Source organism: Ambystoma mexicanum, chromosome 3q (assembly GCF_040938575.1).
Source record: "Ambystoma mexicanum isolate Mex_15411 chromosome 3q, UKY_AmexF1_1, whole genome shotgun sequence".
Lineage (NCBI taxonomy): Eukaryota > Metazoa > Chordata > Amphibia > Caudata > Ambystomatidae > Ambystoma > Ambystoma mexicanum.
Window position 1 is genome coordinate 129290808 of NC_090926.1, and position 12499 is coordinate 129303306.

At 42.4% G+C, this 12499-nt stretch overlaps 1 protein-coding gene and 1 long non-coding RNA gene across 4 annotated transcripts in view; one reads left to right on the forward strand and one right to left on the reverse strand.

The window, feature by feature from the left end:
• AMHR2 (anti-Mullerian hormone receptor type 2) overlaps positions 1-12499 on the reverse strand; it is a 1032826-nt gene that overhangs the window by 210936 nt on the left and 809391 nt on the right. The window lies entirely within an intron of this gene.
• Positions 1-12499, forward strand: part of LOC138582214 (uncharacterized) — a 145735-nt gene that overhangs the window by 24512 nt on the left and 108724 nt on the right. The gene's annotated exons all lie outside the window — the stretch shown is intronic.

Consider the following 12499-nt stretch of genomic DNA (forward strand, 5'->3'; position numbering starts at 1 on the left):
GCAGTAATTCCCCTTTCCACCAAGGCGGTGCCGGTATTTTACCGGCATGGACCAAGGTGCTTATAGCACCTTGGTCCACCGCCGTCCGTGTAATGAGGCCCATTGCCTCTGTTATGGAGGGGTATCTACTTTTTCTGGACTGACAAACCCTCCTTTTGGCCGTATGCCAAACGCCTCATCCATACATTGCATCCTCTTCCGACCAAATATTTGATTCTGAATTTTGCATACTACTAGTTTCCTCCTCGTGATCATCAATATTGATTGACATGAATTCTTTTACTGTCTTCATTTCATGATTCATTTGAGTATCCAATTTAGTAGTGTTCTTTTTTGTTACTATCTGTACACACTCCTCACTTATTTCAGTGCAAATTATAGGTAAGCAGTGTACACAACAACAACATGTCATAAATATTCCTAGCACTGCTACTAAGATCGCAACTAATTTCCATCCCCATGAGCATAATACTTCCCAGAACCAGGAACTCATGTTCAGTTCCCAACTTCCTTCTGGGAGGTGGAGGTCAGAGCTCAAAACCTGCAACTTTCTTATTACTTCAAAAATCGTAGGGGGAGGAGTCGCTTACAAATACGCAACATGCTGATCCCACGATTTTACAAACTCCCCCACGATCAACCAGAATGACATCAGGAGCCATCCGATTTTGGAGGGTCATTAATCTAATTCTTTTTTCCTCTAATGTCATATTGCATAATATATCCGTTGTCCCATTTATTGTTTTCTCTAATATTCTGGACACTTGTCTTATATTATAAGAGTTTATTGCTTGGCCCCAAAATGGTATAAATGGTTTTGCTATGTCTTCCGCGATCAAACCTCCTTCCTCATCTCGCCGTGGTCTTGACCTGGACAATTTTGCTATATCTGCTGTTTTTGAAAGGAATACTCCCGGGAACAGAAGTCACAAGTAACAAGTACTTCCCCAGTTTCTAGGTAACCAGAGGTACGCTTTTTCTCCACATATAAAATAAACAGGGTCACGTACATACACGGGTTCTTCCTCTCTGTGAAGGAAAGCTATATTCATACATCTAGTAAATGTCCCCACTGAATAGGATCCCTTCTTCTTCAAGCAAAAGGGAACAGAGCGTGGGCTGTAGTTTACGGTATAGGAGGGGGGCACTGTATCTTTATTTCCTTCTAGGTTCATATGAAACGTGATTACAGATGATTTATATGGCACAAATAATCTATCTTGCGGCAGGACTGCTGGTGTGATCAGTCGTGTTTTATGAAATATAGAACAACCTACAGGTTTCATAATTATCTCCTCAAATTCATTCATGGTTGTTCTGTCTAATCGTCCCGTTTCACTTTTGTTCCATTTCCCGTAATATAATACACTCAAGGACGCGTAGCATGCAGAACTCAATGGCAGTGGCTGCACACAACCTATTCCCTCACCACCATGCTGTGGCAAGTGGGCACACACCCAACAATTGTTTTTTCTCAAAATTGAGTGAGTCATATTCATTATTAGCAATAATGTGTTATTTCCATATCCTTCCCTGTGTCTTTCTTCCATTGGGGACAAAGTGTAAGTAATCACATGGACCGGGCTTTCAGTAGTGGAGATGTTTCTAACAGGCAAGAGCACTTCTAATGGGTGTATTTCTTCTAAATACCATAATATCAGTACTGTCATTATTGGGGCTAATATACTCATCACACACATGACTATTGTTAAGATCAGCATACAATTTTTTCGGCAATCTTTTTTTTGTAACCTTCCAGTCTCTACATTTAACTCATTATTAGCAGTGGTGCAGGAGGGGGCAAAAGCTGGTGCCGGCATTTTTCTCTCGCGGTCCTTCTTTTTCTCTCGCGGTCCTTCTTCTCCAACAATGTTCGTCGTGAATATCTCTTATCGTTGCACTTGTTCAAATGTCAATATGTCAATAAGTTTGGAAATGTCAACAGTTTGTTCTGCCAGTTCTCAGCAGCCTGGATTGCTTTACGTTGGGCAAGATTTCTGTGCATCTGCAGATTGCTCAAAGAACTCCAGAGCAGTTATCAATTGCCTTTGTACCATATGAGCCCCTCTTGTCCGTAAGGGGTGATCTACAAATGGATTTTTTTAGCACCGGGGAGCCGCGTTCTTGAGCTGTCAGATTTGCACAACCCTCACGCCCCTCTCCCCTAGTCCTCCGGTTCCCACTTCATCCGTTTTTTGGGAAACAGAGGCAACAAAGATTAAACAAAATGAAGATTTGATCACTCCTTCTTTCGAGGCTGTGAATTATACCGCCTCGCTCCTGCTATCGTTTGATCAATGAATAGTGCGGGTGCACTTCCACACTCAGGCTCAGAGTTAGCCTGCGGCGTGATGACAGATGATGGGCACCAGAGTGATGATAAAGACTTTGTGTCAGCCAGCAGTGATGCAGTTTCTACTGGACAACGTTGGGGCACTCTTTGCCCTTTCTCCTTTATAGCAATCTTCCCAGGCTTCATTTCAGGATCAGACAGATTTTGTGGCAAAGAGCTGGCAACAATTTCTTTCAATTCTAGGGCCGCTATCTCTCTTTTGTCGTCTCGATCAGGCAGTTTTTCCAATGGCGATAGGACCTTCTTAGCATGCGTTGCATGTATCCACGCCTTCCTCCCGTCCACACGGATTGCAGTCTGTGTTGCCAAAAGTATCTGGTAGGATCCACGCCACCTGGGTGCAAGCAATGACTTTCTTTCAGAATTCTTCACTAGAACCCACTCTCCGGCTTCCAGTGAATGCCCCGGAACAGTGTATCTGATTGGGCGAGCCTCCTGCACCTGCTGATGAATCAAACGCAATTTTTGTATTAACAGGTTACAATAAGTACTGAGCACAGGATATTTTACCTCTCTCAATCGCCTCGGCTGTGGTGCACACCAAACATTCGCCGGCCTCCCCATTACGATCTCATACGGGGAGAGCCCCGTTCTTGCCTGCACAGTAACGCTAGCGGTAATGCGTCTACCCAACGCAACTTATTTCCTGCACAGATTTTGCTAATTTTGACCTTTAATATGCCGTTTTGGCACTCAACAAGACCGGCACTCATGGGGTGTCTTGTGCAATGGAATCACTTGTCAATCTGGAGACCTGCGCAAATCTGTAATACCACTGTGCCCACAAAATGGGGGCCATTATCTGACCATATGACCCGGGGCAGACTGAACCGTGAGAAATATTCCTTCAACATTACTTTTGCAGTGCTCATGGTGGTGGCGTCTTTTAATGGATATGCTTCCACCCACTTACTGAACGTACACACAACCACTAAAACGTACTTCAAGTTTTGGCACCTCTCCATCTCTATGAAATCAAAATCGATTACCTCAAACGCGCTAGAGGGAGGGCCGAAACTGCCTGTTGGATTCACTGTTCCCTTCCCCACATTGTGTTGCAGGCACGTAATCCAATTTTGTACCAGCCTTTCTGCATTTTTCTTTATGTGTGTGTTCTGCCATACTGTGGCTAAATGCTGGACTATTTTTCTGGCACAAATGTGTGTAGGACTGTGGGCCATCGTGACAATCGCGATTACATAGGAGTTGGGCAGCATCCAATTTCTACTTTTTTTGTCCACCCAGCAACCTTCTAGATCTAATTCTGCAGAGCCCTCAGCCCATTCTTGTATTTTGTGGGGTATCTGTTAAATCAATTCTTCCTTTTGTTTCTTTCTCAGTGACCATTAAACAATCATGGGGGGGTGATTCATCTCACCTAATTCTTCTGTGGGCAATGGTATTAATTCTGCAGGATTCAAAGCGCTACACCTCATAATTTGGATGTGTGGCGCGAATAGGACAATTTCATATCTAGTCAATCTAGCAGAAGTGAGGTGTTGCATCTGCGTTCTATTCAATAGAACGTCTATGGCATGTGGCACCATCAAAATTAAGGAGTGCCCCAACACCATTCCTTCAGTTTGTTTTACTGAAGCAGCAGCCGCTGCAACAGCTTGCAAGCAACGTGGTAATGCGCACGCTACAGGGTCCAGCGCGGAAGAAAAATAGCTGCATGGTCGATTTCTTCCACCTTGTTCCTGTGTCAAAACAGCCAATGCGCAGCCTTCATTCTCATGCACAAACAATCTGAAAATGTTTTCATAGTTTGGTGTTCCCAAAACCGGGGCGGAACACAATGCAGTTTTGAGCAGATCAAATGCTCTCTGGCATTCTTCATTCCATTGCAAAGGCATCACAGCATCCTTTTTTGTCAATGCCACCATTGGTTTCACAATCAACGCAAAATTCACAATCCACTGCCGGCAATAGGAAGCCATGCCTATTATAGCTCTGACTCCTTTCTGCGTTTTTGGAACAGGCATACCAGAGATACTCGCAAAAGCGGAAAGATGCAGGAAAACTCTATCCTCTGGACCAGAGTATTATCGTAAAACGAGAAACTGAAGAGATATCCAGAGAGCAAAACACTATTACTTACAAAAGTATCAAATTATTTTATTTATCATGATACAAAAATTTGAACAAGTCAATTAATGGCATTCTACTTTGTAGAGCATCAATAAATCACATAACACACCAGCATAGATGAACAAATAACTGTGACTAAAATACATCCATCTCAACAAACATAGTGAGGCATCCAAACCATACATCATACATAGTGACATTCAACCAACCAACAATGGCTAAAAAGATAACTAAATTAATTAACATTATTTGCCAATTGGGAGTGGGACAAACATTCATCACATCCCATTTGATTATTTTAATGTTTACAAATATATTAAACAAACAGCAATAGAATTCATTAAAAACAATCTATCACAAGGGCGGATCTGTGAGGAGAAGTGTTATGTAGATCACATCCCTAAAAGAATGAACTCAACCGGTTTCGACGTAGAGTGTGTAGTAAACAACGTCTTCATCAGGAGATACAAAGCGAGAAGCTGCAGAAAAAGAACATTACTACATAAATATGCGGCAGTGTCCCATCACATGAACTAAACTCAACAATAGATTGTATATAGCCACCATGTGCCACTGTTACGAACCAATCAAACTAGACATTTGTGCTGGGGAAGTATATCTAAATGAGAACAACCCCAGAAGCAGGGTTTTATTTAGAAAAGCCAGAGGCGAGGCACCGACCCTGAGAGTGTAAAAAATAATTAAAATTAATAAGGTGCACCATAGGGGCCACAAAGGTCGAAATAGCCCAGGCAGGAAAACACTAGACACCCCCACATGCGGCATAAAAATATCATGGCTAAATAGATGGAATATGCTAGACTAAACAAACCTTATATAAGTAGCCATTAATATGCAAAATGCCAAAGATGGATTGTATGCTGGAATCGTATCGCCAATGGAGTTGTGACTAGTGGAGAATGAGAAGTTGATTGGAGCACACATAAGGTAAAAAGAGATACTCTCTATCGTTTCTAGTGTCAGTCTTCTGCCCTCTCTCGAAAGTAGGTATCCCAAATAAGCCACCTCCTTTCGACAATATTGGAATTTCTTTAAGCTTGCTTTATGGCCATGCGCTGCTAAGTGTTACAATAACAAAACAGTACTTCTTTTTTACAAATCTCCTCTGTATCAGCAGCAATCAATAGATCATCTATATATTCTAACAATACACAACCTGCTGGTAATTCTAGCATATCTAGCTATTCTTTCAATTCTTTTAATTCCCTGCTGTAAATACTCAGGCTCTCTGTATAGCCCTGTGGAATGCACGCAAATGTAAATGATCGTCCTCCTAATGTAAAGGCAAACAAGTATCTACTTTCCTTGTGTACTGTAATGCTGAAGAATGCATTCTTCAAGTCTATAACACTAAAATATTCTGCCGAGGCAGGTATCATTGTCAAAATCGTGGTGACGTCTGGGACCAATGGGAATTGAGGATCAACCACTTTGTTTAATGCGCGCAGATCAATTATGAAACGATACAGTATCTCATTACCTCCTTTCTTATACACTGGGAGAATGGGACTGTTACATGTGCTGCCTGTAAACTCTTCAATCACCTCTAGTTTTACTAAATCTGAAACAATGCTTTTCAATCCTTTTTCTCCCTCTATTGAAATTTTATACTGTGGAATACGTGGCAACGCTACTCCCTCCTTTAGAACAATTTTTACTGGCTCTCTTTTCAAGCATCCCACATCATTGTCATTCATCGCCCATATGCAAGTTGGCACTTCACTCAACTCTCCCGGCAAAGGATTGGACAAAAATTCGGACACTGGTACATTCTGTGGCGAAAGTGTCAAGAACACCAGGAGTGCAATGGATAACTGCACTCAGTTTTCTCAATAAATTTAATCCCAAAAGATTTCCCCCACAATTTTCTGTTAAGAGAAATGGACAATATTCAGTGAATGGACCTAATGTTACTGGTACTGATTGGGACACTGGATTGATTACTGGGGTACCTGCGAACCCTACTGAAATATTTCTTTGCCCTGACAGTGGTATTTCCGGAACCAAGTGATGGTCTATCGAGCACTTTTGCACCCCTGTGTCTACGAGAAAGCTGTGCTCTCTATTCCCGACTTTCATTTCTACATAGGGTCCTTTTTGATTCACGGGAATAGACACTGGTTCTGACCCCTGTCTTGGGCTGTCTTATTGAGGAAAAAACACATCATCCGATGTGCAGTCATTACTATAATATGTATTGGGTTGTGTATCAAAAATGTTTCCGCCCTTTCCTTTATTTCGCTCACTCTGATTTTGGCTAAAAGCAGTCTGATTTTGAGCTTGGTTATGATTCTGGTGCTGCTGCTGCTGCATATTGTTTCTATTCTGTCCATTTGTTCCTGGGTGTCCCCTATGCTGTCTACTTGAACTTTTGTAATCTTCATACTTACGGCGCATCGCTCAGGAAAGTCAAGTGGATTTTGCCAGCGCCATTCTGAAAACCAGTGAAGTAACTGGACGAACGCGCGCCCCTGCACCAGAAGCAGGATGGAGAGTTCATCCTTCCAAACCATAAGGTGAGCTTAAACCGGGGTTTGGAGGAAGTTAGAGAGGAACGAAGGGGGAAAGGGGGGAGCTAGCACACTATTCTGCAGACTGTTAATCCCCCTTCTCATCTGCAGAAGGATATTCCTACGGGCCAGACAAGCAAGATTTGAGGGTCCTGTTCAGTCAGTGTTCCGAGTTCTGCGCATCACGCTCGAAGAGGCCACAGCAACCCAGACTAGACCAGCGCCTCCGTGGGAGTCAGGTGAGCGTTACAGGAACCGTCTGTTTGATATTATTCACCTCCTGCCTGGAGAAGGCGACATGCACATATTGTGCTGTATAATGTGCTTCCGTTACCTGCGCTGGTTGATTGCCTACTGCAGGAATCTCTACTTTTGGCAAAAGAGTAGGTGAGACTTCTCTCATAGGAAATGCTGCACTTACTTTTCCTCCCCCCTCTCTCATATGCAGTACTATTCTCAAATCAAGTGATAAGGCTGTTTCTCCTGTTCCACGTTCTAATGCTCTCTTGTATATCGCCATCAATTCTGGGGGACTAGCTTTCTTACTCTCTATAGCTTTGTCCTGTAAATACTCAACCCTTGTCTGCAGTGCTTTTCTCTTCATTGGCAAGGGTTATTGATCAAATATCTCATGTACTTCCATCGTGGGAATACTAGGATCTGTAATCCATTTTAACGCCTCTCGTATACATATTTTTAGTTTTTCACTCGCCTGTCTTGACGGCAGAAGAAATTGCTGCTGTACATATGGTACCGCCTCTCTCCTATCCCTCCTTATATCTTTATTTCTATACCCTGGCATGGCCAACATTTCAGCATATGCATCATCAAGTTCATTCTTAAATTCAAAAAGCCTGTCTACATGTTCCTTTATTTCTTCATCTCTCTCTCTACAACGTGCCAAAGCATTCAAATCCCGCAACTTCTGCGGTGATACCATCCCAATTAACTGCTTCCATATCTCCATTAAATATTCCCCCATGCATTCCAACAATACCTGTCTTTCACTGTTCCTCCTGAAATCATACATCGAATCCAGCGTCGATGTTTCATCATTCCCGTCTATATACATTGCTGCCTGTTCTTGCAACTCCCGTTTTCTCTCCTTGCTCTAGTGACTCTAGTGCACTCACTTTGTCTGTCCCCTCTCTTCTCGCATCATCTTCTCTTCTGACAGTGAGTTCAAGTTCAATGGGCGGAGGTGCGGATGGAACAACGGGAACGGAAAGTGACTGCTGCAGCGCTGGAGTTGCGGGCCGCAGCGCTGCTGGCTGGCTAATGGGAGGCGCTGATTGTATGATCTGTGGCTGTGTTGGGATCTGAACAATAGGGAGGGGCTGAGCAACTGAAAGGTGCTGAGCAATAGACATTGGTGCAGTCCTTTTAGTCTCTCTTTTTCGGCGTTCTTGTCTTGTTTCAGTTAATATTTTGTTTATTAACTCATCTGATGATTGTAACTCTTGTTGTGGATATATCTTGCCTATACTCAACTGACCACATCTGTCTGTTTTTCTCAAATTTTCATCCCACTCCTTCTCCTCCCTTTCTTTTTCTCTTTCTGTTTTTGACTTATGCCTGCGCGCATTCTTCTCTCTGCTTTTCCAACTAAGCATAGCTTCCTTCCTCCAGTCTCTAAGGACATCAAATGCCGCAGGACGTGTTTTCTTTTTCAATAACACTTTTTCTAAATAATCTATCCTCGAAATCTCAAAACTCCCATCGCTCGGCCATTGTAAATCCTCTTCGTGTCTGGTTTGCCTATGCCAAATTTCACAAAACATTACCGCCCCTACACCATACTTCACATACATCTCATACGCCGGCGACCCCACGGGTGGCGTGACATGGCCAGTTTCCAAAGATTGTCTACCGCAGTGGAAAAATCCCACTAAGCAGGTGGACAATACCCCAGGCATGTTTTAACCTTCCCCTTGGCTAATTAACCTTACGCTGGGCATTTGATTTTGCAAAATCAATTCTCAACTAATATCAGTATTACTTCGAATCGGGGCATGACTCACCTGATCAATCAATTCGTCTTTCAAGACGCAATTCGTCCGTATATTGACGCAACCAATAATCGGCGTGTCTGCGTATCTTGGCTCCCTCTGCCCCATTTCGGGACCCTCGCCTCCTTGTTCTCTGGCCGGACACGTCAATCAGGGCTCAGCTATGTACAGATCTGCAAAGGAGTCTCATCACTTTCACAGGGGCGCCCCGAACACCTCTTGATCCCTGCTCGACCGTCTCATCCTCGCCGTTTTCCTCGCCTTCCTTATATTACAACGTACACGATGGAACAAGTGGGGGAGGGTCCCTATTTGGGCGCCATTTTGATGTGGCCCCTAGGGGACCCTCGCATATGGAAATAAGGCACAATCACTACACACAAACTGATACGCCAGACACGAGGTTGTATTCCCAAAAGCTAGGGTTTATTGCAAAGCAAATAGTCTCAGTTGGCCAACTGGGTCTCACGCTCTGCGACGTGTGTCTCCAGACCCCGAAGAATGCAAGAGAGCAAGAATTTTACAACAGTTACATATATACAAAGCAAGCATCTTATAATCAGCGGTGACATATTCAATACCGCCCATAATGTATTTCCTTTAAATTGGGTTCGACGATTGACAATTGTGACGAATATGACACCTTCAGACATTCATTTAGCAACAGTTTGCAATTTCGTGAGCCTGCAGACACAATTCTTTGTTTTAGAGAACACATTGCTCCTGTTCTTGCAGGCAAGCTGTGTGCAGGGGAGAGACACATTCCAGGCCTCGCTATCTTCTAGTTTCTATTTGTGTGCGAGGGGTCAACTCGCTCTCCAGGGCTCTGCAGGGCTCAGGGAAGGGGGGCCGTGAAGGAGAGCATAATTCAAGCCATAAATTGTTAGTTTCTACCATTTCTACCGCATGAGCGATACTAGCTGGCACCTGTGTAATGATTAAATGCCTTGTTGCTTACTTCCAAGGATTTGTGACGTAGGAGACCGGGCATTACTGTCTGGGTCGCCTGCGTTATGTTTCAACAAGTATCTTGCGGCCTTGCTCTATGCATGAATAACAATGTAATAGTGGAATAGAATAAGCTTACAGCAAAGCAGTTTAAACAGAAGGCAAGAAGCGAAAGTAAAAAACAAAATGGCGATTTCAATTTCATCAAAATGGACGCACTTTAGTCAAGCTTATGAGTCTGTATTACTAATACCAAACATATGAGGCGGTTGGTCTTCGGCCAACAAAATACATTGACTCTGTTATGGACGGGTATCTATTTTTTCTGGACTGACAGAACCTCTGGCTTCTGAAGATAAACTAGAAATGAGAACAAAAAGCTACTTCGATCCGAGTATTCAAAACCCGGTTTTGAATATGTTTGAGAAGTTGAAATAGAACGCAATAAAGTTGATTACCAGAGGAAATCACCTTACAACTTGAAAGACTTTCAACTGAAACAAATAGAAAAACTAGCAAGGGATGAATAGCTCACTCTCAAACCATTGGGCTCTCAATGGGAATGGGGAAGGCGCTAATAACGGTACCGTAAATTACAGTACCGTTATTAGCTCCAAAGTCCCTTTGCGGGTTCGTCCATAACGCCTGGTAAAACCAGGTGTTAAGGACTGGGCCGCAAAGGGACCTCGTAGTAGGGCGCAAAGGGATTACTGGCACCGATGTCCTTAACGATGCCCGGTATCCCTTTGCGCCCTACTCGGAATGAGGCCCATTGACTTGGAAAAGTTATATTGATGACATCTTTGGTGTTTGGCGTGGATCTAAACAATAGTTGACAGCTTTCTTCGAACATTTGAAGCAAGTACACTCCCACATTAAGTTTACTTTAGAAATAAGGACACCAGATCTACATTTCTTGGATGTCCAACATTCAATTGTAGGGAACAGAGTGATCACCACAATGTACCACAAACCAACTGATGTTAACAACCTACTACACTATGCAAGCGTTCAGCCTAAAGCCATGGTCAAGAGCCTGCCTTACAGTCAGACGTTGAGACTCAAAAGAATTATCTCAGATCCAGAAATCTTTAACAAGGAATGTATAGACCTCAGTAAAAGATTTAGGATTTAGTAATAGAGGATACTCTGAAGAGATATTGAGTGAGGCAATATCACGAATAGCAGAGGTACCGAAGGAGTCGTTACTACAAACCAAACATAAAGATACAGAAACACCATTGTTAAACATATTCAAATTTTCCAGACAGAGTTTTGAAATTAGCAATATACTTTAAAATAATTTTTTACAACACAATCCTTTACAGCTCGAGCTGTCCCCCACACCTCCTATGATGGCCTATAAATGAGGTATAAATTGAAGAGATAAATTGGGCGGACTTAGAGACCCCAAAGGGATATACAATCAGTGTAAAGAACACAAAAGAAGGGTACATTTCCCTGCCTTACATGTAGCCAATTTAATAACGTGCTCAAAGGGAAGAGTATTTCACATCCCCATACAGGAAAGAAGATTCCCCTTTGTGACATTTCAACCTGCATGACATCTGGTGTTATGTACAGCATCCATGTGGGCCTTTATATGTAGGGCAAACAGCAAGGACCGCTCGTGAGAGGTAGACGGAACATAAGTCCAGTATTCGTTGTATATTAAATCACCTGTGGCAAGACATTTTAATGATCAAAGACACTCAATTGCACGGATGCAATTCACGATACTGAAAGTAGTTAAACGCCCCACTAGGGGGAGTGATTTTTATATGTTTGTCACAGAGAGACATTTTTATTATTCACTGGTTGGATATGGTACATCCTGAGGGGATATAAAGAATAAAGAATAAAGAATTTAGTTTGAACTGTTTCATCTAACTGGTAATTGAGTAGAAATGAGTTGGTCTGTAGATTGTATATTGTGGATGGAGAGTACCTGTAACATATTACATATAACCAACAGATATGAGAGTTGAATATGGCAATGACACTTTGTAAGGGTTACATGCCATTAGATGAAGGCTTTTCTCTAAGTTAGGATCATGAATGTACCCGTGTATTAATTGGAATTGGTCAAATGTATTGAAGATTAGCATCATCTGCCCATGTATGTTTTACCAAAAAGAATGCTGAACGTTTATTTATGTAATAGTTAAATCGGGTGAGAATATAACTGTTTGTTAAGAATTGGACACTTTTGAAGTCCCCACAGGGAACTATTTTTGTTTTCTATGTATAAACCGCTCTTCATCATATATGTAACCCCAATGATTAAGTTGTTTATGGTATGACGCTATGAACTATACACTACATTGAAGGGAAATGCTGGGATTATGACCTTTATGAAATCTTGGTTGATGCTTCATTCCCAAGTGATGGATGGTTATTGCGGGAGTTAGGATAAACATCATTTATAATTTGCCTATCGAGTATACTATAGCATGGATATGTGCTTCTCATTGAATAGTGTAATTTGGATTCTGCCCTAGACTCCAGAATTAGAGTCCTGCTCGACATCACATACGTATATCTTCAGTAATAAAAAGTGCTCTGTC